The sequence below is a fragment of the Canis lupus genome, chromosome 9 (assembly GCF_048164855.1).
Source record: "Canis lupus baileyi chromosome 9, mCanLup2.hap1, whole genome shotgun sequence".
In the NCBI taxonomy this organism is placed as follows: Eukaryota; Metazoa; Chordata; class Mammalia; order Carnivora; family Canidae; genus Canis; species Canis lupus.
Window position 1 is genome coordinate 24,867,845 of NC_132846.1, and position 27,974 is coordinate 24,895,818.

Genomic DNA, 27,974 nt, shown 5'->3' on the forward strand with positions numbered 1-27,974 from the left:
ACTGAACATGGAAATGGATTTTTTCCTAGATGAGTCTAGTGACTGCAGTCTTGATGGAACTCTTGACTTCAGCCTGTGAGAGACCTTAAAGCAGAAGACCCAGATAGTCTATGATCAAATTCCTGACCTACAGACTCTGTGTTATAACAAATGTTGTTTTAAACCACTCGTCTTGGGGTAATTTGTAATAACCAATACATTTACTTAGGATATATAAACTGTTCTCTGAGATGTTGTAGTCTGCCAATAACAAGAATTTTGTTTTCATTAGTGAGTGAAGAAAAATTAAAGCCAGAGAAAAATTGTTCCCAATAGTAGCAATATGTGGCTTTTACCCGGAGAGGGACTTGGAAGGAAGAATCGAGGTGCCTAATACAAACTACTAGTGAATTTTGCAATGTGATGTGGTGTGAAGTTTCTTAATAATTTTTAAATAAAATCTTTAGTAAATTCTGTATTACTGACAAGATATTATTGAATTGAATCTCTACTGAAGGGATGTGATAATGTATTATCAGTGGTGTATAGTTGATGAGGGGAGCAGGGGAAAAATTGAGAAAGCTCTTGGGATGCTAACACATTAGAGCTACAGCTTCTTTATATAAAGTTGCTTCCTCTTTGACAATTCCCTAAATAACTTGGCTCCAACTAAATTAAGGTAAATTAAAGACATTTTTATTTTGGAAGAAAAGCCTGTTGGATGATGCTTATGAACAAAGATCACTGTTAAGATTATTGGACAGTACAACTTCTAATATTGCTAAACATTTGAGAATAAATATAGTCTAGGAAACATATAAAATATATTTTGTGTTCATAATTTGTTTGGCATTTTCTATGATAATTGTATTTTGTAAAACTGAATTAGCATTTGGCCTTAAAATATACTTTCAGGGAAAGTATTCAGGCCAAGATAATGTAAAAACCAAATTTCTGGAAAAATCTGTCTAATTTACATGTAATAGAAAGATACTGGGGATAAGGAAAAACCCAGAAAATAGCATGCTCATGTTTATGAATTAGAAAGGAGTTGCTGTGGGGGAAATCTACATTAATATTATCTTTATTTTGTTTCTTTTTTTAATTTAGTTAGAAATAACCAGAATATATGAAAGGCATTCAGGATTTGGGGGAGATATCAAGTGATGTAGTTCTCCCAGGTCTTTGCCAAGAGTCTCAAATTAGAATTTTTACTTAGCTGAAAATATATGCAACACTCATTTTGGAAAAAAATGGAACTCTACTGCATGTGAACAGAAAATAATTTGACTTTCACACCTCCTGTCTCCCTGCATGGGGTTATTTTCTTAACTGTCTTAGGGAAATCTCTTACAAAAAAACTACCCCCCACCAGGGGGTTGTAACAACAACAAAAAAATTTACCACCCTTTTGTCACTCTTGGATAGAAATAATCTACCAATTTCTAGACATGATGGCCATTTTATTTCAATAATTTAAAATGATCGGTCCAGGGATCCCTGGGTGGCGCAGCGGTTTGGCGCCTGCCTTTGGCCCAGGGCGCGATCCTGGAGACCCGGGATCGAATCCCACATCAGGCTCCCGGTGCATGGAGCCTGCTTCTCCCTCTGCCTGTGTCTCTGCCTCTCTCTCTCTCTCTCTCTGTATGACTATCATAGATAAATAATAATAAAAAAAATTTAAAATGATCAGTCCAGATTAATAGTTAATATTCTAAATTTCATCAAAGAGCAAATCTCTTCCTTTTCCAGATCAGACCAGCTTCAAGCCTGGAAGTCTACTATGTGGTAACAGGAAAATAGTGGGTTTTCGTTTACTCTTCTACTTTTGTCTTCTGCTTCTCCATCAGCAATCTGACTGTGTGCCTTGATCCCTTCATGTTTGGAGCTGGGAGAGAGGGGTCATGAAGCAAAATGTTATTTGACTGGCACTGTCTTCTTCTAGCATCAGTTCCTTCTGCACTTGAGAGCCTCTCTGGGTATGGAGATGGGTCTTGATTGCTGATTCTGTCCCTTATAGAGGGCTATTTTGGGTTCTTAGGAAATTCCTTTTTATTTGGGTTTTGTTACTTTCAGTTTCCTTAATTCAGATACTGTGTCCTTTGCCTACAGCTTTGCTTACCATTGTGTTTTTTATGGCCCTTTCGACTCATATTTACTCTGCTAAGATCCTCTGGCTCTTACAGGCAATTGTCCTGGGGAAAATTCCTTTATAATCTCTCGTGCGTTCTTTCTCCTTTTATGGTCACATCTTGTCCCTAAACAAGCATGCTAAGACAAGCTGGTCCCTGCATAGCCATCCCACTCTCCTTCATTGTCAAAAAAGCTAGCCATGCACAAATTTCAGCTTGATTCTTGTTTTGATCTTTGTAACTTACATACTGCTGGGGTCATGGATCATGTTCTTTGATCTCCACTAAGTCCCTCATCTCTTTCACACGAGGATAGGAGCCTAATGTGGAGGAAAATATGTGACAGAACCTCACAGTCTTTCCCCCCCCAAAATTATTTCCCCATTTTTGGTTAACACCATTCAGTCTCTTTTATATTTTTAGGGTGGTTATTGGACCAAGGATTGCCAGATACTTTTAGATCTTTGTGTAGTTTCACCTTGATGATCTAGCACTTCACTTTGAGACATGGATGTACTTCCCTAACTTTAAACAGAAGGAGTCATATTTAAACATTCTATCATTTATAGAATTAAGGCTTGGTATCTGAAGGAATGAGAGTGTCCAAGGTGCAGAAATGAGGGGTCACTGATCAGAAAGAATCAGTGGTACGGCATAAGAACTGAGTAACTTAAGTACCATGTCTTCAAGGAAAATTTTTCTTACCATTTTCTTCTACCTCACTGAACTCTTAATGACTACAGCTTCCTCTACTTTTAAGGCTTTTAAGTATGTGCTGTCTTTTTTGGATATTAATATTTTTTATTAAGTATATTAGATTTTTAACTGATTTTTTTTAGTTCCTTAAATGAAAGTTTCTCCTATTTCTTTATATTCTACACAACAAAAGGGAATGCATATAATATATACTAAATAAATATCTATAAATAAGTCTGTAAATGTATTTCCATTGCAGACATTTCATCAGGAGGTGTAGCCTATAGAAGTCCAGGATTGCCTGGTAGGAAATTCATGGATTCTTAATTATATTCTTAATGTAGTTGGGTAAACACAGAGGTACTGACGGTGGTAGAAGGCAAAAGTACAGTAAATTCCATGTCATTAATAAACCTCTCTCTCATGTGTATGCATACTTGTATATTACATACTCATATAAAAATTGCATTGGTAGCAAAGATTCTGAAGATATCTTTTGGGCTGGGTCTTATAATTATGTTTTTCCCCAGTTGATGCCTGTCAGAACATATAGGACTCCATGTGAAAAAATTCCAGGTAATTTCATATTATTTTTGAAAATAAGAAGTGAGTTTTTTGTTTGTTTCATTAGGCAGTGTTTATTTTGGTGGTTTTGAATTGAATTTTTAGGTACTCTAAAAATAGATATTTTCTGACAAATTATAAATCTAATCAAGGCAATATTTTGTCATATTAATATGTCTGTTGGGAAAAATATGATTGATGAGAAAAGGTATCTGTTAATATTACATATCTAAATAACTTTTCCATGGTTGGCTTGTGTGTTAGGAAATGATCTTCAGTTTTAAATAATCCTTCATTGTTTCTTGTATGTAAGAATATCAGCACCAATGAGGAGCTCCAGCAGGAAAGCACTAAGCTATTTGTCTTTTTCAATACATGTGCCAGGGCTAGGAAATGATAAATCTGTATGACTTCAGAGGACAAGTTTTTTTTTTTTTTTTAAGTGAAGTTTTTTTTTTTTAAGATTTTTTATTTATTCATTCATGAAAGACACACCGAGAGAGAGAGAGAGAGAGAGAGAGAGAGAGAGGCAGAGACACAGGCAGAGGGAGAAGCAGGCTCCACGCAGGGAACCTGACGTGGAACTCGACCCCGGGACTCCAGGATCATGCCCTGGGCCAAAGGCAGGGGCTAAACTGCTGAGCCACCCAGGGATCCCAAAGGACAAGCTTTTAATTAAATGATACCCATAAGTCACCCTTTTTGTTTCCTTAGAGGGTTTTGAAAAAAGTCTTTCTAATTTGGTTTTAATGCTCAACTGTATGAATACATTCACCCAAACTCTAAATTACTTCACAATTTTCATTTCAATTTTTTCTACTTATTGTAAAATGTCACTTTTAGCATTTCCAGAGTCTTTTACTAGGCACTTTATTTATTATTGCCTAGCTACGGTCAGCTTTACAACTCTTAAATGTTTATAAATAGGGAAAAGCAACACTTTCCTGTAAAATCTTGAAGTGTTGCAACAGAAAACAAACTTAAAAAATGAAACTTCTCTAGAGCTTTACTAGATTTACCGACCATTTCACTGCTGGGCTGTGAGAGTGTCTTTTAAACCTCAATTTCAGAAGTGGTTCAGATGCCTTTGAATACATACTACTTATTTTTCTCAATAGCCCTTAAAACCAGTCTTAAGTTAGTCAGCTCGGAAATTAATAATAAGAGCTCAATAGTAGTCTTCCCATTCACAAGACAAAACAAAAAGGGGGGGGCAATATTTGAAGGGTTGTAGAAGAGAATAAAATATATAATTTAGAGCACCGATTAAAAGCTAGGTTGTATTCCATGTTAGGAATTTTAGTCCTCATAACAGCCTCTTCACTATATCTCCCTTGGAAATATTAAAATGGAGAAGATTGTGTAGCTTGCCTAGAAAGGTCTGCAGTGGGGCATGGCATTTAAATCTAGGTTTTTTCTCATTTCACAGTCAGATCTTCCTTCCTTCACTCCAATATAGTACTCACAGTCCTGTAAGAGTTTTCTTACTAATACATTTTATTTTTTATATTTACTTATTTCAAAAAGACAGAGAGGAGCACACAGAAGGAAAAGAAGGACTGGATTCCCCACTGAGCAGGGCTCCACCCAGGACCCTGGGATCATAACCTGAGCCCAAGGCAGATGCTTCACTGACTGAACCACCCAGGTGCCCCCTACTAATACATTTTAAAGTTTTGCATATAATCTAGAAACAAAAAGAGGCCCAAATGATTCATGATAGTAATGGGATAAGGTTCTCTTTGTTATTCTTGCAATTCCTTAATTTATAGTATATTTTTAAAAATTTGTTTTTATTTGTATAGAGTGAAGGAGAACTCTGGGTAGTTAAATAACCTTAGGCTGAGGATAAAAATGTTGGGATGTACTCAATACAAGCATCCCTCAAAAAAATTGGAAAAAACAAATACACAAGCTAACCTCACACCTAAAGGAACTGGAGAAAGAACAGCAAATAAAACCTACACTAAGCAGAAGAAGAGAGTTAATAAAGATTTGAGCAGGACTCAAATAACAACCAGAAGAACTGTAGAACAGATCAACAAAACCAGGAATTGGTTCTTTGAAAGAGTTAATAAGATAGATAAACCATTAGCCAGCCTTATTCAAAACAAAAGAGAAAAGACTCAATAAAATCATGAATGAGAAAGGAGAGATCACAACCAATACCAAGGAAATACAAACGATTTTAAAAACATATTATAAGCAGCTACATGCCAATAAATTAGGCAGTCTAGAAGAAATGGATGCATTTCTGGAAAACCACAAACTACCAAAACTGGAACAGGAAGAAATAGAAAACCTGAACAAACCAATAACCAAGAAGAAAATGAAGCAGTCATCAAAAACTTCCCAAGACACAAAAGTCCAGGGCCAGATGGCTTCCCAGGGGAATTCTATCAAACGTTTAAAGAAGAAACCATACCTATTCTATTAAAGCTGTTCCCAAAGATAGAAAAGGACAGAAATCTTCCAAACTCGTTTTATGAGGCCAGCATCACCTTAATTCCAAAACCAGACAAAGACCCCACCAAAAAGGAGAATTATAGACCAATCTCCTTGATGAACACAGATGCAAAAGTTCTCAACAAGATACTAGGCAATAGGATCCAACAGTACATTAAGAAGATTATTCACCATGACCAAGTAGGATTTATCCCCGGGATACAAGGCTGGTTCAACACTCATAAAACAATTAATGTGATAGATCATATGAACAAGAGAAAAAACAAGAACCATATGATCTTCTCAATAGATGCAGAGAAAGCATTTGACAAAATACAGCATCCATTCCTGATCAAAACTCTTCAGAGTGTAGGGAGAGAGGGAACATTCCTCAGCATCTTAAAAGCCATCTATAAAAAGCCCACAGCAAATATCATTCTCAATGGGGAAACACTAGGAGACTTTCCTCTAAGATCAGGAACACAACAGGGATGTTCACTCTCACCACTACTATTTTTTTAAAGATTTTATTTATTTATTCATGACAGAGAGAGAGAGAGAAGCAGAGAAACAGGCAGAGGGAGAAGCAGGCTCCATACAAGGAACCTGACGTGGGACTCGATCCCGGGTCTCCAGGATCACAACCCAGGCTGAAGGCAGGTCTAAACCACTGGGCCATCAGGGCTGCTCCATCACCACTACTATTCAACATAGTACTAGAAGTCCTAGCCTCAGCAATCAGACAACAAAAAGAAATAAAAGGCATTCAAATTGGCAAAGAAGAGGTCAAACTCACCCTCTTTGCAGATGACATGATGCTAAACATAGAAAACCCTAGACTCCACCCCCAGATTGCTAGAACTCATATAGCAATTTGGCAGTGTGTCAGGATACGAAATCAATGCCCAGAAATCAGTGGCATTTCTATACACTAACAATGAGACTGAAGAAAGAGAAATTAGGAGTCAATCCCATTTATAATTGCACCCAAAAGCATAAGATACCTAGGAATAAACCTAACCAAAGAGGTAAGGAACTATACTCTAAAAACTACAGAACACTCCTGAAAGAAATTGAGTAAGACACAAAGAGATGGAAAAATATTCCATGCTCATGGTTTGGAAGAATTAATGTTGTGAAAATGTCAATGGCACCCAGGGCAGTTTACACATTCAATGCAATCCCTATCAAAATACCATGGACTTTCTTTAGAGAGTTGGGACAAATAATCTTAAGATTTGTATGGAATCAGAAAATACCCCAAATAGCCAGGGGAATATTGAAAAAGAAAACCATAGCCGAGGGCATCACAAAGCCGGATTTCAAGTTGTACTACAAAGCTGCGATCATTAAGACAGTGTGGTACTGGCACAAAAACAGACACATAGATCAATGGAAGACTAGAGAATCCAGAATTGGGCCGTCAACTAATATTCGACAAAGCAGGAAAGACTGTCCCATGGAAAAAGGACAGTCTCTTCAATAAATGGTGCTGGGAAAATTGGACAGCCACATGCAAAGAATGAAACTAGACCATTCTCTTACACCAGACACAAAGAAACTCAAAATGGATGAAAGATTCAAATGTGAGATAAGAATCCATCAAAATCCTGAAGGAGAACACAGGCAACACCCTTTTTGAACTTGGCCACAGTAACTTCTTGCAAGATACATCTATGATGGCAAGGGAAACAAAAGCAAAAATGAACTATGGGACTTTGTCAAGTTAAAAAGCTTCTGCACAGCAAAGAAACAGTCAACAAAACTAAAAGACAACCTACAGAATGGGAGAAGATATTTGCAAGTGACATATCAGATAAAAGGCTAGTATCCAAGATCTATAAAGAACTTATTAAACTCAACAGCCAAGGAACAAACAATCCAATCATGAAATGGGCAAAAGACATGAACAGAAATTTCACCAAAGAAGACATAGACATGGCCAACAAACACATGAGAAAATGCTCCACATCACTTGCCATCAGGGAAATACAAATCAAAACCACAATAAGATACCACCTCACACCAGTGAGAATGGTGAACATTAACAAGACAGGAAACAACAAATGAGGGAAAGGATGTGGAGAAAGGGGAACCCTCTTGAACTGTTCGTGGGAATGTGAACTGGTACAGCCACTCTGGAAAACTGTGGAGGTTCCTCAAAGAGTTAAAAATAGAGCTACCCTATGACCCAGCAATTGCACTGCTGGGGATTTACCCCAAAGATACAGATGTAGTGAAAGACTGAGACACCTGTACCCCAATATTTATAGCAACAATGTCCAATAGCCAAACTGTGGAAGGAGCCTCAGTGTCCATCAAAAGATGAATGGATAAAGAAGATGTGGTTTATGTATATACAATGGAACAGTACTCAGCCATTATAAAAGATGAATACCCACCATTTGCTTCAATGTGAATAGAACTGGAGGGTATTATGCTGAGTGAAGTAAGTCAATCAGAGAAGAACAAACATTATATGGTTTCATTCATTTGGGGAATATAAAAAATATAGTGAAAGGGATTATAGGGGAAAGGAGAGAAATTGAGTGGGAAATATCAGAGAGAGTGACAGAACATGAGAGACTCCTAACTGTGGGAAATGAACAAGGGGTAGTGGAAGGGGAGGAGGGCGGGGGGTGGGGGTGACTGGGTGATGGGCACTGAGGGGGTTACTTGACGGGACGAGCACTGGGTGTTATACTATATATTGGCAAATCAAACTCCCATAAAAAATATACAAAAAAAAATGTTGGGATGTATTTCCTGGAGGTGAAGGGTCTGAGAAATAGCAGTGTGAAATTTCCAGGCATTCTGAAGACTGCACAGCCATATGGGGGAAGCAGCACAGATTGCTAGAGTTTATGAGTCAGGGGAAAAGAGCTGGACCAGAGGACAATACTATTTTCATCAGAGTTTACTGTAAATAAAAACTTGTGAAAATGCCGCATTTTATCAGCGTAAGTAGAGAAAATCTGTTTCTATCCATCAAGACTGTAAGACTGATAGGAGATGTCTTATAGACATCTGCCAATTTGTTTATTCAATAACAAAAAGCTTCTAGAACTGCTAAATCACTGAATATTGAGTCAATGAGAAATTTTTATGTTATTATACTAACCTACTGTTATCAAAATATGTTACAGGAAAAGATAAAATGCAGGGAGAACAAACTGAGTATTTTTCAGTTTATTCAACATTCTTCTCAGAGTTGTAGCTGGGAGCTATCTACTGGGATAATGTGATAGTAAGGGATAAAACCTCAAATTATCCTTGCAAAAGATGCATAAATAACTAAATAGAATTTAGTTAAATTAACAAGCTCCTTTTGGGAAATAAGTAAAATGATTTTGAGCTTTATTAAATATTTTATGTTACCATATCAATTATATATATATATATTTAACGATTTTATTTATTTATTCATGAGAGACACACACACAGAGAGAGAGAGAGAGAGAGGCAAAGACACAGGCAGAGGGAGAAGCAGGCTCCATGCAGGGAGCCCGATGTGGGACTTGATCCCGGGACTCCAGGATCACACCCTGGGATGAAGGCAGGCACTAAACTGCTGAGCCACCCAGGGATCCCCATGGTTTATATTTTTAAAGTCTATTTGATATTATCTGAAAGTTATAGAATTCCACTATGGCGTAGAATATGCTTCAGCTCACATGTATATGAATGTTAACATTTACAAAGCAGATTTACTTGAATATATATACACATATATCAATAGTATATCGATAAGAAAGGTGAGAAAAATATATATAGTTAAGGATTCATTAAATATAGTATAAGTGTGAATATATTTAAGTACATGTTTTGTAAATATATATATTTATAAATATACATCTATCTATCTATATATATTTTACACAGAATCACATTCAGTGCATAGGAAGTAGGAAGGCTAAACAATAAATTGAGCAACAATGTGATGGGATTGCATCAGACCAAGGTATGTCTCCTAAATTAAAAATACAAAATTATATGTTATAAATGTACTAGAAATGAGCATTCTATATGGGATAGATACTTGTTAACCAAACTCATAAGGAACTGAAACACAAACCATAGTGACAATATGTACTCTGTTTCCTACAACTGCAATGTATGTATCTGCTATTTCAATTAACTACTTTCTCAAATCAAAGGTGGTTATACCACAGTAGACATCAGGTGGCTGCTTTTCATGACCATAGGCTCAGAGAACAGTCTTGAGGCATTTCAGAGAATAGTCTTGAGACATTTCACTTATACGTTAACTATCTCTTTCTGTCTTCTCATTTTTATTCCACGTACTTTAATCCTTAAGTGTAGGTTTAAAGTAAGGACTGAGACTAAATCTGAGACTTCCTTTGCCATAAACTAATAGATGGCAAGCATTTTCACTTTCCAAAGTAAAGCAAAGTGCTAGATTTGAAGCACCACTTATAAAGGAGTTAACTAAGAGAGAATTTGTGAACCATGGTTGAAACCATGTTTATAATTTAGGTTGAGAAGATGTGCCACAAACATAGGTTGGGATTTTAGTATCCACTCTTTTTCACGATTCGATATAAAATAAAAGAAACTTGGAATTTGGGACACACATTGGACAGTGGTCATAAGAATTTAAATGACAAGAGGCTGACTCCTGTATCCCATGATTACAATGCAGAAGACTGCCATAGGGAAGTATCTACAGCAATAGTGAGAGTGGGCCATTGACCCTGTTTACCATGATCCTATGTGTAGGCCATGATGAAGTTGGACTTGGATCTCCTTACGTCCTGAACAAGAGGGCCACGTGGAAGCTTGAGGAGTGCAGAAAATTTGTAGAAAGAGTGTAGAAAATTTCTCTGGTTGGCCATGGGCTGAGGGGAATAATATAAAATAACCAGACAGAAAAGTCACATTTACGCACATCCAGAATGCCCCAGAGAAAACATCCCCAGTAAAGAGGACCTTATTAATAATTTTGTGGCTACAAAATTTCTCTGTGAAAGAATCAGCTTTCAAAAACTTGAAGCCAGCTCAGAAGGTACCAGTCAAGTAAGGTATTTCCTAATTCCTCTAATTTTGACTCCTGCAGGAGGGGTTAGAAATTCAGATAGCAAACCGAGGAAAGAGGGAAAGAGAGTCTAGGAGAGGAAATAAAGCTATGTCCTTTGTCTACATGTGGATTTCCACCACTCCAAATTAAAGGAGAGAAGCCTTAATTGTGTATGAAGGTTGGAATTGTGGTTGTCACGCTGGGCTAGAGATTGTAAATTGTTACATGAGACTGACTGATTACTTTGTTTTCTAAGATGTAAGAACTAGGGACAACAAGCTAGCCCAAATGAAGTGAAGGGTTTGCAAAATTTGACAAAATTTGTCAAGAGAAAAATTTAAAATGCCTCATTATTGTATCCTATGTCCAGATATTTCGATATGCCGGATTTCAAGCACATCTCTATCAGAGGTGAAAACTCATGCATGGAAATATTGAAGCAAAACCTACATAATCACATGGTAAAGCTATAAATAGCATTGTAATGCTTTACATAGTGTGCTTAAAGTCAAGATATAAATTTAAATTTGAGAATTACCAGAACAGGAAAAACTATAGAGTAGGATTTTTTTTTCTATGTATTACAGGATCTTTAAGGAAAAGGAATACCCAGTCCTAAAGTAGGGGAAACTATTCAATTATTGCTTTATACTACTTCTTCTCTTTTGTTCCTATCTGTAATAGAAATTGGTAATGTCACTGTAGTAGAATGTATTTTCTAGAGTTAGCCATATCTCTTACCCCAATTGTTCTTTCATAATGCCCTGTGAACAAACTACTCCCTCGTCAGGAAGTAGAGTCTGTACCTCTACTTCCTTGAATCTGATTGGTCCTTGTTATATCTTTGACTGATAGAATATGACAGAGAGACAATGTCAGTTTCTAGTGAATTGTTTAGTCTTTTGGTAATGTTTAGTGGAGGATTTTTGCATCAATATTCATCGAGGATATTGGCCCATAATTTTCTTTTTTGTAGTGCCTTTGGTTTTGGTATCAGGATAATGTTGGCCTTATAGAATGTATTTGGAAATATTTCTTCCTTTTCTATTTTTTGGAATACTTTGAAAGGAATAGGTATTAATTCTTCTTTAAATGTTTAGTAGAATTCACCTATAAATCCATTTGGTCCTGAACTTTTATTTTTTTGGTTGTTTTTTGATTTACTGATTCCATTTTATTTGTTGTAATCAGTCTGTTTAGATTTTCTATTTCTTCCTGGTTCAGTTTTATTTTTTTATTTTCCTTAAATATTTTATTTATTTATTCATAGAGACAGAGAGATAGAGAGAGAGAGAGAGAGGCAGAGACACAGGCAAAGCAGAAGGAGAAGCAGGCACCATGCAGAGAGCCCGATGTGGGACTTGATCCAGGGTCTCCAGGATCACACCCTGGGCTACAGGTGGCGCTAAACCGCTGAGCCACCAGGGCTGCCCTTCCTGCTTCAGTTTTAGAAGATAGTGTGTTTCTAGGAATTTAGCCTTACTCAATAAGAAAAAAAAAGAGAAAGGACCTCAATAAATAAAGTCAGAAATGAGAGAGGAGAAGTAATAATTGACAACACAGAAATACAAAGAATTATAAGAGAATACTATTAACTGGCCTCTTGGAACTCTCACTCTTACAATGCTCCCTCTGATACGAAATCACCATACTGTGAGAAATCAAAGCCACTGGAGGCCATGTGTAGATACCTTGTTGACAAACCCAGGGGAGCCCCTATCTGACATCCAGCAACTACCATTCATATACATGAGCCATCTGGTATGTCTCCAGCTAAATCTTCAGATGACTGTACCCCCAACCGATATCTGAGTGCGATCACATGAAAGACTCCAAGTGAAAATCTCCCACCTGGTTTCAATCAACTCATAGACTCATAAAAATAATAATTTTTTTAAGCCATTACGTTTTGGAGTGTTTGTTCCGCAGTAATAGATAACTAGAATTACCCATAATTCTAAATAAGATAAAATGCTCATTTCGTTTTTGCTTAAGTTTATGTCATTTCTTTGAAATGTAAGGAAGTATTATTTTATGCCAATATGCCTTATCTTGGGTTCTCAGAAACATAGCTTATGTGATAAAGTTTTATCTGGTAGTGTAAATCCAGAGAAACAATTGGTAAAGGAAAATGAAGTGAGGGATCCCTGGATGGCTCAGCGGTTTAGTGTCTGCCTTTGGCCCAGGGTGTGATCTTAGAGTCCCAGGATCAAGTCCCACATCAGGCTCCCCACATGGAGCTTGTTCCTCCCTCTGCCTGTGTCTCTGCCTCTCTCTCTCTGTCTCTCTCTCTCTCTGTGTGTCTCTCATGAATAAATAAATAAAACTTAAAAAAATAGGAAAAAGAAGTGAGACATGAAGGGGAAAAATACAAATAAATGCTGGCATATTTCTAAAGTGGCTACAATGTTATAAACACAACTGCTGTGTGAATCATGCAAATGTCTCTGAGTAGGCCATATGGAGCTGTTGTGCCTCTGAATAATCCTCTGTGGAGAATAAGGGAGAAGAATTCATTCTATGGGTCCTTTGAATCTATTGTCTCTCATTAGTCTAAATCTGCCCAAAGGCATTTAGTCCCTTGTCCTTCCAGGTTGTGCGGCCTATGCCTCCTGGATAGCTGCTGAGGAATCCAAAATCATAATCTTTAGCATGGCATTTTATTTGGGTCTAGAATTTGTAGGGAGAGCCAAAGGCTTTATGGGTGGGATCAATCCATAGTTGCTGCTAGGTGCCATAATTCTTGGAACTTCTGCTTCACTGGAGCAATTGATACTCTGTCAGAGCCTGGCCCTCTCTCTGAGAAACCTTGAAATATCTAAGAATCTTAAGAGGTAAAGTCAGAACAGTGGCAATTGGAGCACTCCACTGAACAAATGCCTGAAGGATCAGGAGGCAGGTAAAGCCATGCAATGCAGGGGTGGTTTGTGAATTGGATTTGATAAAATCCACCCAATGAACCACTCAGATTCTCTCTTATACTCCTATGATATACAGATCTTCTCTAAGGAAGGGGGATTTGCAAGTCCAATAACTCAAGGTGGTGTTTCCAATATTTTGAAAAAGGCTAAAGAGAATTAAAAGACTTAGCTATAACTGTTGTTTGGGCCATAATTATTTCTTGCCATCTACCTTTCCCAGCATACATTCTAGAGTTTTTGTTATTGTTTTGTTTTTCCCTTTAGCCAGCACTTTGACTGGTCTATGTCATTTGTATTGTTGAATTATCTGGAGTATCATCTGGAGTATTTATCAATTCTAGTGAGGGAGTTTCACTGATCTTTCAAGGTTGAAAATATATAATTGTCACAGTAGCTAAATGACCTTTCTGAAGAATGGTGTCATATAAGGGACTCAAAATTAGTCTCAGATGTTGGCAAATTCTTTATTCAGTAGGATCAACAGCTAGATCAACATAGTGAGAGGAAATCTATGCTATTAGTTCATCAATAGTCACCATTTTGTAAATACAGTCCTTCCTTTTATGGGCCCACAATGCAGTCATTACTGTGGCTGATGAGATTATCTGACATCCCCAAGACAGGTAATTTTATCTTTTCTGAAGTGTATCTTTTCTGGTTGATATTATATGAGTTATAGGACACACATATTTGTGCCCTCTTCCATATAGGGATCCATATACCTCTTTCCCAGATTTTCTTATCCTCAATCTTTCAGTGTTGGCCCTTTTAGGTTTTTGACTCACTAGCCGGGTAAGTCTCACCGCCCAATAGTCAATATATATCCACACTGCAGGCCAACTTGTCTTCCATATAAGTCTATAATCAAGTGTACTGTTCACAGCTCTGACTTCTGGAAAGATTTCCCTTCACCATTCCCTTTCTGGACTACCCTTAAGGACAGCAAACATCCATCTCTGGCTTCAACCAACATATTACACGGACACATCTATGATTAAGGCCTTAGTTCTTTAATTTTAAGTTAGTTGGTTATAAGGAATACTGAGAAGGCCATAGGTATGAATTGAAGGAGAAGCAGCAATAGGTGAACGGGGTTGCCTTTGAGCCCATTTATAAGTAAATACTTTTCAGCATATCCTGGGTTTTTCTGCCGTGTCCACTCAGTCTTCTTATTTGCTGGATCTTTTAGTATCAGTTGATAATAAGTTTCACTGGTCTCAAGATCATTTAGTGCCCCATAGTCATTCTCTAAGGGCCCAATAAGAGCACATCGAGAGTTGATTTTTCAAATGGAGGACTTGTCTCCACCCTCAAGGAAGGATATTATCTTGCTCCAATAACCCTAGGGGTTTACAAAATGATATCTAAATTTGATAATCTGAAATGTGAATATTTTATAATTAGGATTAAATTCATTTCAATCTCCTTTATATTATTGTGATTAAAATGTTAAAACAGGGATCCCTGGGTGGCACAGGGGTTTAGCGCCTGCCTTTGGCCCAGGGCGCAATCCTGGAGACCCGGGATCGAATCCCACGTCAGGCTCCCGGTGTATGGAGCCTGCTTCTCCCTCTGCCTATGTCTCTGCCTCTCTCGCTCTCTCTGTGTGTGACTATCATAAATAAATAAAAAAAAAATTAAAAAAAATATTAAAACATTTTCATGATTTTTAACACAAGAGATTCTATCGTATGTATTTCACCAGATTAAAATAATACTTCTGTGATTTATAGTTAACATACATGCAGGCATTCATATAAATAATTAAATATTTCTATATTTTTTGGAATTTTGTCTGCAGGATCTTTAACTTTAGTCAATAGTAAATCTAGTGTAGAGAAGAAAACACTGGAAAGAAGGTAGAAGTTATGGGTATATTTTTGTTTTCTCTACTTCCTTGTTAAATGTCCTTTGACCTTAGGCTGTACTTCATATATCTAAAATCCATTTACTAGGTGCCAGTCACAATGCTAAGTTTATTTACTTACAATAATTTCTGAACACCAGAGGACCAAAGGGATACTTTCTTTTATCCTATTTCTGTCCCGTAATTTAAAAACCTTTCTTTTTAAATTCCCAACCCTGTGCCGCCAAGCTCAGATGTTTTGGTTCATGAATATGATGATTCACAAGATTAAAATATTTGACTTACCATAAATACATATAAATGCATCAAAAAAACTAATTGTTCTTGTATATGAACTGAAGCCATTCTGGACAAGAGATGGGTATTAATGTTAACTAGAAAAATGGATTATCTTTTAATTGAATGATATATGGTGAGGTATTATTCTATTGCAGTGTAGTGGCATAAACTATAACATGAGAACATTCTATGCATTAATATTTTTTTAATGGTTAAAAATTTAGTAGAAAAGATCTGTGTCTTTTGGCTATATTTATTTATTATCTTCATATTACCTACCTACCAATGGGTTGTTGTTCACTCTGTGGAAAGTATAAAAAGCAAAATTATTTTCATGTAATGTTTATTTTCTCATGAGGCTTATATTCATATTTTTACTCATATTTTCTTAAAATAAAATAAGCTATTTCCATTTCCTTACATTAAATTAAAAAACTAATTTTGGTTTTGATTGTCTTCTTTGTAATTACCATTCCTTGAATTAACTTTGGTCTCCAGTTTTTTGAAATATCTTGAGTTTTGTAATACCTTTTATATAGTTATCTAAACTTTATATAGTTGTCTAAACTTATATAGTTATCTAAATAAAATAAACTTTTATTACATTTTTATTTTGAGATAATTTCAAACAGACAAACATCCAAAAATAGTTATAGTATAGAAAATTCCAGTATATCCTTTACTCACATTCATTACTTTTTAATATTTTGGCATATTTGCTTTATCACTGTGTCTTTACTCCTTTTTATTTCTAATAACATTTTTGTGTATATATTTTTAAAAATCATAATACAATTATGAAGTTGAAGAAATTTAACATTGATACAATCCTTTAGTTAATAACCTGTATATCAATTCTATCAGTTGCCCAATATTATCTTTTTCCTTTTTTTTTTTTTTTGGCATTATAGGATCCTCCCCATGATCATGTGCTACATTTAGCTATCATAACCTTTAGTGTTTTTGAATCTACTATTATGCTTTAGTCTTTCTATGACAAAGACATTTGTGAAAAATACAGGTCAGTTTCAAAAATAAAATGTTTATTTTGCATTTGTCTTTTGTTTTCTCGTCAAAATCCTCCCTTAGATATGGAACCCATAAATATCAGAAAGGGAGACAGAACATGAGAGACACCTAACTCTGGGAAACGAACTAGGGGTGGTGGAAGGGGAGGTGGCAGGGGGGTTGGGTTGACTGGGTGACGGGTACTGAGGGGGGCACTTGATGGGATGAGCACTGGGTGTTATTCTATATGTTGGCAAATTGAACACCAATAAAAAATAAATAAATATATATATATATAAAGATATGGAACCCATTGGTGATTCTTGCCCAAACAATTTTTGTTATGATGGTGACAAAATGAGTCTTTTCCAGTTATACCAGTAATACTGAAAAAAGCCATGAAATTCTCCAAAGGGCCAAAAAAGGGCCAATATCTGCACAAAATATATTAGTGTATACTGGAATATATATAGCCCAATATATATAACCCATCGAATAAAATAAATTAGCCAATATTCCCTTATCTACATAAGGATATCCAGTTATTCCAATACCATGTATCGAAAGAGGGGAAAAAAAACAACAACACACTATTCTTTCATCAGTTATTGGAGAAGGTCATCAAAAGGACATGACCCCCAGTTGATCTGGCAGTCAGATGCGCAATTGGAGGCTTCCATCCTTAGAATGTAGGTTCTGCACAATATTCCCATGGTCCGGGCAATTTCAGTGACGGAATCTTGAGAGAGTAGTATGTTCTCGAGGCATTTCGAAGTATATGTGACTAAACCGCATTAAGACCTTTATATAAACTTTTAAGATTCTGGCGGGCAGGTCTGGAGATCTATTTGTCTTACGGCTGCTGAAGACAAGCCTCATAATTCCCTTGCTTATTAATTAAATTGTCACCTACCCATATGGAACTATCTACCTCTCCTCCATAGATCTCTCCTTGCCCTCTATGTATGGGGGCCAGTTTCAAATTTCACCTGGGGAAACTCCCGAAATTGCAAACCAACATTTGGCTAGCTAGTCGGGAGACTGGAGAAATGCGCCTTGGGAAGAAGACATTTGCGGGGGGAAAACCCAAGTTGGCCATTGATCTCAGGGTGGAGGAGAGGTGACCTGTTTGTTAGATGCTTGTGGACTGCCACGTGAATACGGAAATGCCCCCCAAACGTCCCTTGCTTTAAGGTATTTGTTTGAGAAACTGTGCATTGCGGCACAGACAAGAAATAAATGGTTGCCATAGCCAGCTGGCTACTACTATAGGGGGGTTGGGCTGGCCACCGATGCCCAGCTAGAAGCTGAAGTCCCAGATAGACAGTGGGATGAATAGATGAGGTTAGAGAAGGACATGCAGTTGTCCATTATTCTGCTAGCTTTGGAGCTGGCAGACAAGATGGGGAAGCAGAATAAGTTGGAGATCTTAGTGTGCCATTTTAAAGCTGTGGGGAACAAACTGCTGTGGGTTAAGTTTCAAGTGCTGTGACAAAGCCTGATTAGGAGACTGCAGGGTGAAATCCCTGGGAAAGTGAGGAGAGCAAAGGGGGAGATGTTACAGTAATTGACATGAAATGGAAGAAGCATCTCATGCTGTCTGACCCCTAATACAAAAGAAACTTAAAAATAGTAATTACCCCAGGGGCTCCTGGGTGGCTTAGTCAGTTAAGCAGCCGACTTTTGATTTCCACTCAGGTCATGATCTCAGGGTGGTGAGATTGAGCCTGGAGTTGAGCTCCATGCTCAGTGGGGAGTCAGCTTGAGATTCTCTCCTTCCCTCTACCCCTCTACCATGCTCCCATGTGAGTGTGCATGGACTCTCTCTCTTGCTCTCAAATAAATGTTTTAAAAAATAATAATTACCATAGACTTCTGATAATAGCTGATGCCCTAGCCTGGTTATGAGCCCTATCAACTGACCCTTTGGCAGATACAGCAGACTGGGTGCATAGGAGAAGCCTGGTGGGATGACATATTGTCAAGAATGCTGGAATACTCTTGAAATGGAGTGACTGAATTAGTGCAATAATAGCATGTCCTGTGTGTTCTAAACAATGCACAAAGCACCTGCTAAAGGAGTCTGGAGCCATCTACCAGGATTCTTAACTAGTTAAAAATTGGCAAATTGATTATATTGTCCTTGTCCCTCAAAATGAGGGTTCTAAATATACCTTGGATTGTGTGGGCACCTCACCTGGCCTAACTGCTGCTCCCTGCCATCACCATACAAACAAGGCTGCCACCATTAAGGGATTAGAAAAGTAGAATGCTATATCCCCATACCCTCCTCAAATGGACAGTGATCAGGGGTCACATTGCAAAGGTTGTGACATGCAAAACTCAGTAAAAGAACAGGACATTGAATGGAGTTTCTATCATCGCTATAACCCATAAGTAGTAGGGTTGGTAGAAAGGAAGAATGGGTTATTAAAGCATTAAATTATTAACAAGTAAAACCACCATGGCCAGGTGGAATAAAGTAATGTCCCAGGCTTCTACACATTTGAATAATCAACCAATAGGGCCTATTGCTCCATAGGCCACAGTAAGGACCCCTGTCAAGACACTCAGTACCGTAAAGCTATGGAAGTTGCAGGCAACAGCCACTGTGCCAACTCTCACAGTGGATAAATGTGTTATGCTTTTGAGAACACCAAGTCCCATCATGCTTGGGAAAGGCATTATCTAACTGGAATTTGCAGTGGGGTGTGCCACAAGGATAGGTGAGTTACTTTGTACTCTTGGCTGAAGGAAAACTACTCAATTTCCCCTGGGTTACTGTTGTCTTGCTGGAAGTCAGACCTGCTGACATCCACTGTTCCTGGATTGGAACATACACCATTGAAAGGTGGAAGGCATTATAGGCATTATAGGATTATAATAGGCATTTTAAATTTATCAGCAAATATTTCAAGTAAATACATATTTACTTTCATTAAAATATGAAGACTTCCCATCAGTACAGTTTCTTTTCCTCCTCCTTTCTTGGGATATTGTTGTGATATGTATTACATGTATATATAATATAAATTATATAAAGTTTGCTTTAAACCATCATTTATTTTAAAGAAATAGCAGAAGAAAAGAATGTACATATGCTTTTACATTAACATCCATATTTAGGATTTGCAATGTCTGTTCCTTTTTGTGATTCCAAGTTTCCTTTTGTTGCATTTTTTTTCTCAGTCTTAAGGATTTGCACCAGCATTATTTCCCCAGTTTTTATTCAAATTCTGGTTAATTAGCATATAATGTAATATTAATTTCAGGTGTACAATTTAATGATTCAACACTTCCATTCAGCACTTGGGCTCATCACAAGTGCCCTCCTTAATCCCCATCATCTATTTAAGCCATCTTTTCACCTACTTCTTCTCTGGTAACCATCAGTTTCCTCTCTATAGTTGAGTCTGTTTTTTCTCTCTTTTTCTCTTCCCCCATGCTCATTTGTTTTGTTTCTTAAATTCCATACGTGGGTGAAATCATATGGTATTTGCCTTTCTCTGGCTTATTTTGCTTAGCATAATACTTTCTAGTTCCGTCCACATTGTTGCAAATGACAAGATTTCATTCCTTTTTATGGCTGCATAATATTCTAGTATCGTGTGTGTGTGTGTGTGTGTGTGTGTGTGTGTGCATGTGTATACCACCTCTCTTTTATCCATTTATTAGTCAATGGACACTTGGGCTGTCTCCATAGTTTGGCTATTGTAGATAATTGCACTAGCATTTCCTTGTAGCACAAATATGGTAGTAATAAATTTAGTTGTTTTTTTTTAAAGATTTTATTTATTTATTCATAGAAACAAAGAGAGAGAGAGAGGCAGAGACACAGGCAGAGGGAGAAGCAGGCTCCATGCAGGTCTCCAAGGATCACGCCCTGGACTGAAGGTGGTGCTAAACTGCTGAGCCACCTGGGCTGCCCAATTTACTTTTCTTTTTTAATCTAGAAACGTAGAAATGTCTTTTTTGTATACTTTAATTTTTGAAAAACAGTTTTGTTGGGCATAAAATTCTTAATTCAAAGTTAATTTTTTTTTTTCTTTCAACACTTCTAAGTATTCCATTCTCTGGCTTCCATTATTTCGGATGGAATTTCAGCCATCACTAATATTCATTGCCTTGTATGCTTTGTATTTGTATTAATTTTCTTTTGCACTTTTTAATGTTATATGTTGGCTTTTAGCAGTTTAATGGTGACAAGTACATGTGTGATTTCCTTTGTGACATTCCTATATTTTCCTATGTGAGGTTTGTTAAGTTTCTTGGATATGGAAGTTATTGTTTTATAACAAATTCGGGATGATTTGGCCATTATTTCCTCAAGAATTTTTTTGCTCCTATCTCTTTTTCTCATCCTCTGGTACTATACTTTCACAAGGTGTGGAATGCTGGGTATTGTGCCACATATCTCTGAGATTTTTTTCATTTTTCTTCAATCTATTTTTCTTAAGTTCTTGATGTTAGATGGTTGCTATTAGTTTACTTAGAAGCTTAAGATTCTTTCTCTGACCCCTTGAGTTTACTGTTAATTCTATCTGGAGAATTTTTATTATGTTTTTCAATTCTAGAATTTTCCTTTGACTTATGTCATAGTTTCTATTTTTCTGAGATTTGTTCACTAATTCTTGGCATATAATTCTATAATTCTTTGCTTTCCTTTAGTTTTAAACCTGTGCATGAAAACTGTTTTGAAGTCTTTTTGCTAAGTCCAAAAATTGAGCACACTCAAAATTCAGAGTTCTTCCTATTGGCTTCTTTTTCTTCCTTGATTATTGGCAATTACATATTTCTTTGCACACTTAATCACTATTGGAAAATGGGTAATGTAGACAATTTCTGATTCTGTTTGGTTTTCTGAGAATTTCTGTATTTTCATTTGTTTATGTACTTGTTTTATTTATTTATTTGTTTAATGGGCAATTTTCTGGACTCACACTGTGAAGTCTGTCTCCCTGTGGTATGCTGCCTCTATGTTTTATTTTTCTTTCTTTTTTTAAATAGCTTTTTCCTGCATTATTTTAAAGTTAGCCAAAAGTTTGATTAGGCTCAGATTTCTTAGACAATGAAGGCTTCCACTCTATGCTGACTGAGTTGGGGTTATGGCTTGAGGAACACATTCAAGGAGGCAGAGAATTCTCTCCCTGGACTTTGAATTTTCATTAAGTTCCTAGGTCTCCTCAGGTGTATGTAGTTTAGTCAGCCTTCAGCAAGGGAGGGTTATGTTTATTTTCTCAGTCATTCTCCCTGTCCTTCATTTCCAAAATCTTCCTCTGAAAATGCTGGGAGCTCTGATGCTTGTCTCAACTATTCCAAAAGTACTGCTTTTGGTTGATACAGCTGCAGGAATGGTAGCTTTAAGTGAGGGTGGGATTATAATAACCCTCAGACAAGAATGCCACAAAATTAGTGTGCTTACACAACACAGAAACAATTTATCTTAAATTAACACTTCTCAAGTTGTTATCTGAACTTAGTTTTTTTTTTTTTTTTTCTCCTTTTCTTTTGTTTTGGGGCTTTTTTTCAGTGCCTGAAACGGTGATTGAGTAAATTTTTTTTCCAATTTTATACTTGTTTTCTGCAGAGGGGACAGCATTGTCCTTGTGACATCTCATTACTGGAAGTAGAGTCCATGTGTTTCAACCTGTTAACGTAAGAAAATAATGCATGCTTTCTTATTTCTTCTTTCTTGCATACAACTGTAAATATGGGTGTGAGTGTAGGTGTTTGCACTTAGCTTTTTTCACTTAATATATCTTTGAAGTCATTCCACATTCACTTCTATAGTTGCTCTTTATTTTTTTTTTAACTGGAAAGGACTTCTTTATGCTCATGTACCATAGTTTATTCAAGCAAAGTTCTATATCAAAACATTTAGTGGTTTTCAATGTCGTTTGATAACAATTCTATAATATATAATCCCATTCATATGTATTTTTTATTGTAGTGGTGTTATCTTCAAGGTAAATTCCTAGAAATGGAATTTCAGTGAAGGAAAAATAGCATGTAGTTTTGTTAGTTGTTGCCAAATTTGTCCATAATCCTTGCGCTTTTTCTGCCTTCCAACAGCAATGTATGTGAGTACTTGTTACTCTGTAGCTAAACTTTTACATTTAAGCCAAGCTGATGAATGAGGAATTGCATTGTAGTATAGTTTTTATTTGTGTATCCTTTATTTTTGTATCCTTTACCTTAAGTTCATATGTTTAATTTTATATTTTATTTTTAATTGTCGATTTATGTCTTTGGAATTTTTTTAAAAAGAATAGGATTTGTCTACAAGTTTATTGAGATATAATTTAAATGCAATAAAATTCACCCTTTTAGCTGTACAATTGTAATGAGTTCTGACCATGTATACAGTTGTGCATTCACCCCCCGCAATCAAGACATAGAATATTTCCATTACTACAAAAAAATCACCTGTGACCCTTTGCAGTCAATTTCCTCCTGCCATTTAAGTCTTCTTTTGTTCCTCTCAGCAAAGTTTTGTAGTTTTCAGCATATAATTATTAAACATTCTTGTCAGTGTAATTCATAAATATTTCATTTATTAATGCAAGCATACATGGCAGATGGTATTGTTTTTTATCATTTTAATTTCTGATTGTCCATTGCCAGTATATAGATATGCACTTATTTTATATAAATTTTACCCAATAATTTTGTCAAACTCACTTACAAGTTCTGATAGCTTTTAAATGGATTCAGTGGGATTTTCTATGTAGATGATTATGCTGTCTGGGACTATGAGTTTTATTTCCTCTTAAGCAAATAGTGTACTTTATTACTACTATTACAACTTCTACTATTACTGTAATCAGCACCATCACATCATCATTAACATATTTGTCTTCTTGCATTGACTTGAACAAGGGTTGCCAAACTTTTCTATGAATGGTCATATAACAAATATTTTTGGCTTTCTGGGACTTATAGTCCTTGTCACAAGCTATTTAGTGGTGCTGGTATAGTTGGAAAATGCCATAAACAATATGAAAACAAGAGATCATGGCTGGATTTGACCCACAGACCATAGGTTTCAGACTTCTTGCTGTGTTTCATTTTGGAGAGTTTCTGTTGCTGTCTTCACATTCTCTAATCTCATCAGCAATGTTTAACCTATCATTAATCCGATCCAATGTGTTTTTTATCTTCAACATTTTGTTTTCTTCTCAAAAGATGTTTAATTGGGGACTTTTTTTTATATCATCTGTGTCTCTGCTTAACGTGTGCAGTTTTTTCCTTCAGTCTTTTGAATATGTAATAACTATTTTCAATGTCTACCAATTCTATCATCTCTTTCATTTTTGGGGTCAGTTTTAATGGATTGATTTTTTTCCTCCTCATTTTGGGTTGTACTTTCTTCACATTCTTGGTAATTTTTAAAATTAGATTCTGGATATTGTAAAAGTTGTCTTCTTATGTGTATGACAATTTTGTTTTCCTATAAATATCCTTGAATATTTTTTCTGGAACATGATTAAATTACCTGGAAAGAGTTTGGTCACTTGAGTCCTACTTTTTGTTAGGTGGGACCAAAGTTGTGTTTAGACTAGGATTAATTTTTCCCCTCCACGGAGGAAAGACTCTTCTTAGTATGTTAGCTATTACCCCATTAATTACACTTTTTTCCCCCCACTCAGACTGCTAAGCACAAGAATTTTTCTAAGCCCTATATGAAACATATTTCTTATCATCTTTTTGGATTTTGGATGATTCTTTCCAACACCTCACTCTCCTCACACTAGTTGGCTGATCAGTATTCAACTGAATGTTGTTGGAGATGGTCTTGGGTTTATGGCATTTTCCCTATGTTCAATTCTTTCTATTGCTCTGCCTTGTGAAATTGCCTAGTGAAACAGTCTTGGTTTCCTTATATCCTAGCTCCATCTTTTCAATCTACACAAACCATTGTTTGTGTAGGACCTAGGTTCTTCCTCCTTCACTAATCTCACTAGTCTTCACTAGACAATTTCTCTTGGATGTTACCTATGACAGCTGTGGGCTCACTTCAGTTGATTTCAGGCTCTCAGTGACTATTTTCCTTCAGTATCTTATATCCAATATCTTTTCCTCCAGTATCTTGAATGTCATTGATGTGTATGTTTTGCCACAGTTGTTTCAGATGACAGGGTAAATTTGATCCTTCTTACTCCGTTTTGGCTAGAAGCTGTAGTCCTATTTTCCTCAAATTTTTAAAAATGGCTTTGATTGTTATATGCAATGGATTTTGTCTTTTGTCTGTGATATATTTTGCAAACATTTTCTCCCAGTTTTTTAAAGTTTATATTTAATTTTTAGATGTTTTTAGCAATGTAAAAATGTAAACTTTTAAATTTCTAGTCATATTTATCAATTTCTTCTTTTGTTACTTCTGTATTTTGTTCTATAGTCTGAAAGCTTTCTCATACATTCAGGTACTAGAGGAATTCAGTCATTTTTTTCTTAGAATTTATATAGCTGTGTGTGTATCTTACAGGATTTGAGTTCGTGTTTTTCTAAATGGCTACCCAGTTGTCCCAACATCATTTATTAAAATGTCTATCTTGGTCTAGTTATTTGAGATAATTATAATATCTCTCCATCCAGCTATTGTTTCAGAATTATACTAATTTTTATAGCAATTTCAAACCTAACAATCTGGAGATTAGTTGTTCTTTTATAAAAGGTCAAGTAGAATCAAAGGAAGGAATGCATTCATTTGGAAAAGAGCCCAAAGCCATTGGGTTTGCTAGGATTTTGATGTTTATTATCTCTTCACTATTTACATATTGATCAAATAAGATAAATATGGGACAAATCTGGCTGATTTGTGAGCTGATTTTATTTCAGTCTACTCAGAACTTGTGAATAATTCCACGCATAACACAATAGAAAGCTTACATTTTTATCCTGGAGTACAGAATCATAGAACATTAAGTTTGGAAGTATATTTTGAAACATTTCATCTGGCCCTTATGTTCTCTTTAGGAAACAATAAATTTGTTTATGTTTTATATCCCCATTCCTAGAGAAATCCATATTTCCCCAAGAAGTCCTTTACAATTTTGACAACTCCATATTGTAAAGGAAAGACTCTGTTTTCTCCTTTAATCATTAATCAATCTCAATACTTCTGGTTACCAAATATGTGGTCCATTTACCATTTCAATTCCTCTATTCTCAATAGATAAGAGTTTATCTTTTAAAATGTGATACCTGAAATAAGAATTCAGTTTATTTCCTGTGGAGTATGTAGGTTCCTGGTCACTTAGTTTTGGTTGAGGTAAATATCTAAAGCTATTTAAATTTTTAAAGACCTCAGTAATGTAAGTAAATGGTGTTGTTTTTAGTTTGGACATCTGCCTGTAATACTATGGGGAATCTTAGGAAAGAAAAGCAAACTAATAGAATTAAAAGCAGTTTAAATAATAGCTCAGTCTGTATCTTAAGCATAAACTTAATATTCTGCTTTAAACAAATAGGTAACTTAGTATTTTTTTTTCTTTACTAACAATTGTTTTTATTTTCACTTAATTTACTTTTAGTACCACCTGTCCCTTTTGTATTTGTATTTGGAGCTAGAGTTTGAGTTGAAGGAAAGGAGAGCAAATCAATTCACTATCTGGTTTTTATAATATACATATACATATATACACACACACAGTAACTTCTATTTGTTTGGAAAAAGAATTGATAATACATTGCCAATAATTTTGAAGAAATATATATATGTATATACACACATACACACTCAAAGAGATGGTCCTTTCTTATTTAAAAAACCCAAATCAAATAAGATAATTAACAATTTAAAAAAATATTCATTCATGAGAGACAGAGAGAGAGAGAGAGAGAGAGAGAGGCCAGAGACATACGTAGAGGGAGAAGCAGGCTCCCTGTGAGGAGCCTGATGAGGGACTTGAACCCAGGACCCCCAGGATCACACCCTGAGCCAAAGGCAGTGCTCAACCACTGAGTCACCCAGGCACCCCAATTAACAATTTTTATAAGAACAAGCATCCAACAATATTTAAGCATTTATACTACACAAATAATCATCTTTAAAATTATTGGCAATCAATATATCATTAAATCACTTTTCCAAATAGATAGAAGTTACTTCTCTTATCAGGGATCTGTCTTTCCTATCAGATAAGATAGCTGAGTATAACTCACCACTTGTGAATTTGATATTTAGTCTAGTCTCTTCATTTGCCTTTTTATTAGGTTCACTGTTCTCCTTATGTTAACAGTTCTATTCTTCGCACATCTCTTCCTTAAACAGCATGTTTCCTTTTTCTTTTCTTTTTTTTAAGATTTTATTTATTCATGAGAGGCACAGAGAGAGAGAGATGCAAAGTCACAGGCAGAAGGAGAAGCAGGCTCCTCTCAGGGAGCCCAACGCGGGACTCCATCTCGGGTCCCCAGGATCACACCCCGGGCTGACGGTGGCGCTAAACCGCTGGGCCACCGGGGCTGCCCAACAGTATGTTTTCTAAATGGATAACATTATTAAAAAAGAAGTTTCCTCAAACCTAGATGTGTGTTTTATTTGTTTGTTTTGTTTTTTCAATTGCTGATCTGCCCCAAGAAAATAAATGTTGCTCTACTGGTAAATGATAAATAAATAAATAAATGAATAAATAAATAAATGAATAAATAAATAAATAAATAAATTGATTAATTAATTAATAAGTGTTACCTGGAATTATATATAATCCTATAGTTGCGATTTAAACCCAAGATCTATCAAATCTATTCTAACATGTCTCTCTAATAAAACATTTCTTAAATAGTGATAAATTCTAGTTTGATGGGCACTCTGTAATCTCAGATTTTATGGAAATAAATTATTTTATTAATCACATTTTATATTTTGTAAATATGCTATATATTTTTAATGAGTGTATTCAAATAAGTGTTTATTAAAACGAGTGACCATTTAAAAATCTACATGGCTTCCCATTATTTCTTGCACAGTACTCCGTGTAACTCCCTTCACTCCCAATAAATTATATTCCACAGCACAATAGTTTTGAGGTATATTCTACAAAACA

At 35.9% G+C, this 27,974-nt stretch overlaps 1 long non-coding RNA gene across 1 annotated transcript; it reads left to right on the forward strand.

Moving 5' to 3' along the window:
• The first annotated feature begins 3,333 nt into the window (after positions 1-3,333).
• LOC140639385 (uncharacterized) lies at positions 3,334-27,652 on the forward strand. Its single transcript, XR_012036114.1, has 4 exons — positions 3,334-3,383; positions 4,903-5,019; positions 9,699-9,777; positions 27,234-27,652. It is a non-coding gene; the product is annotated as an uncharacterized lncRNA (long non-coding RNA).
• The last annotated feature ends 322 nt before the right edge of the window (positions 27,653-27,974 follow it).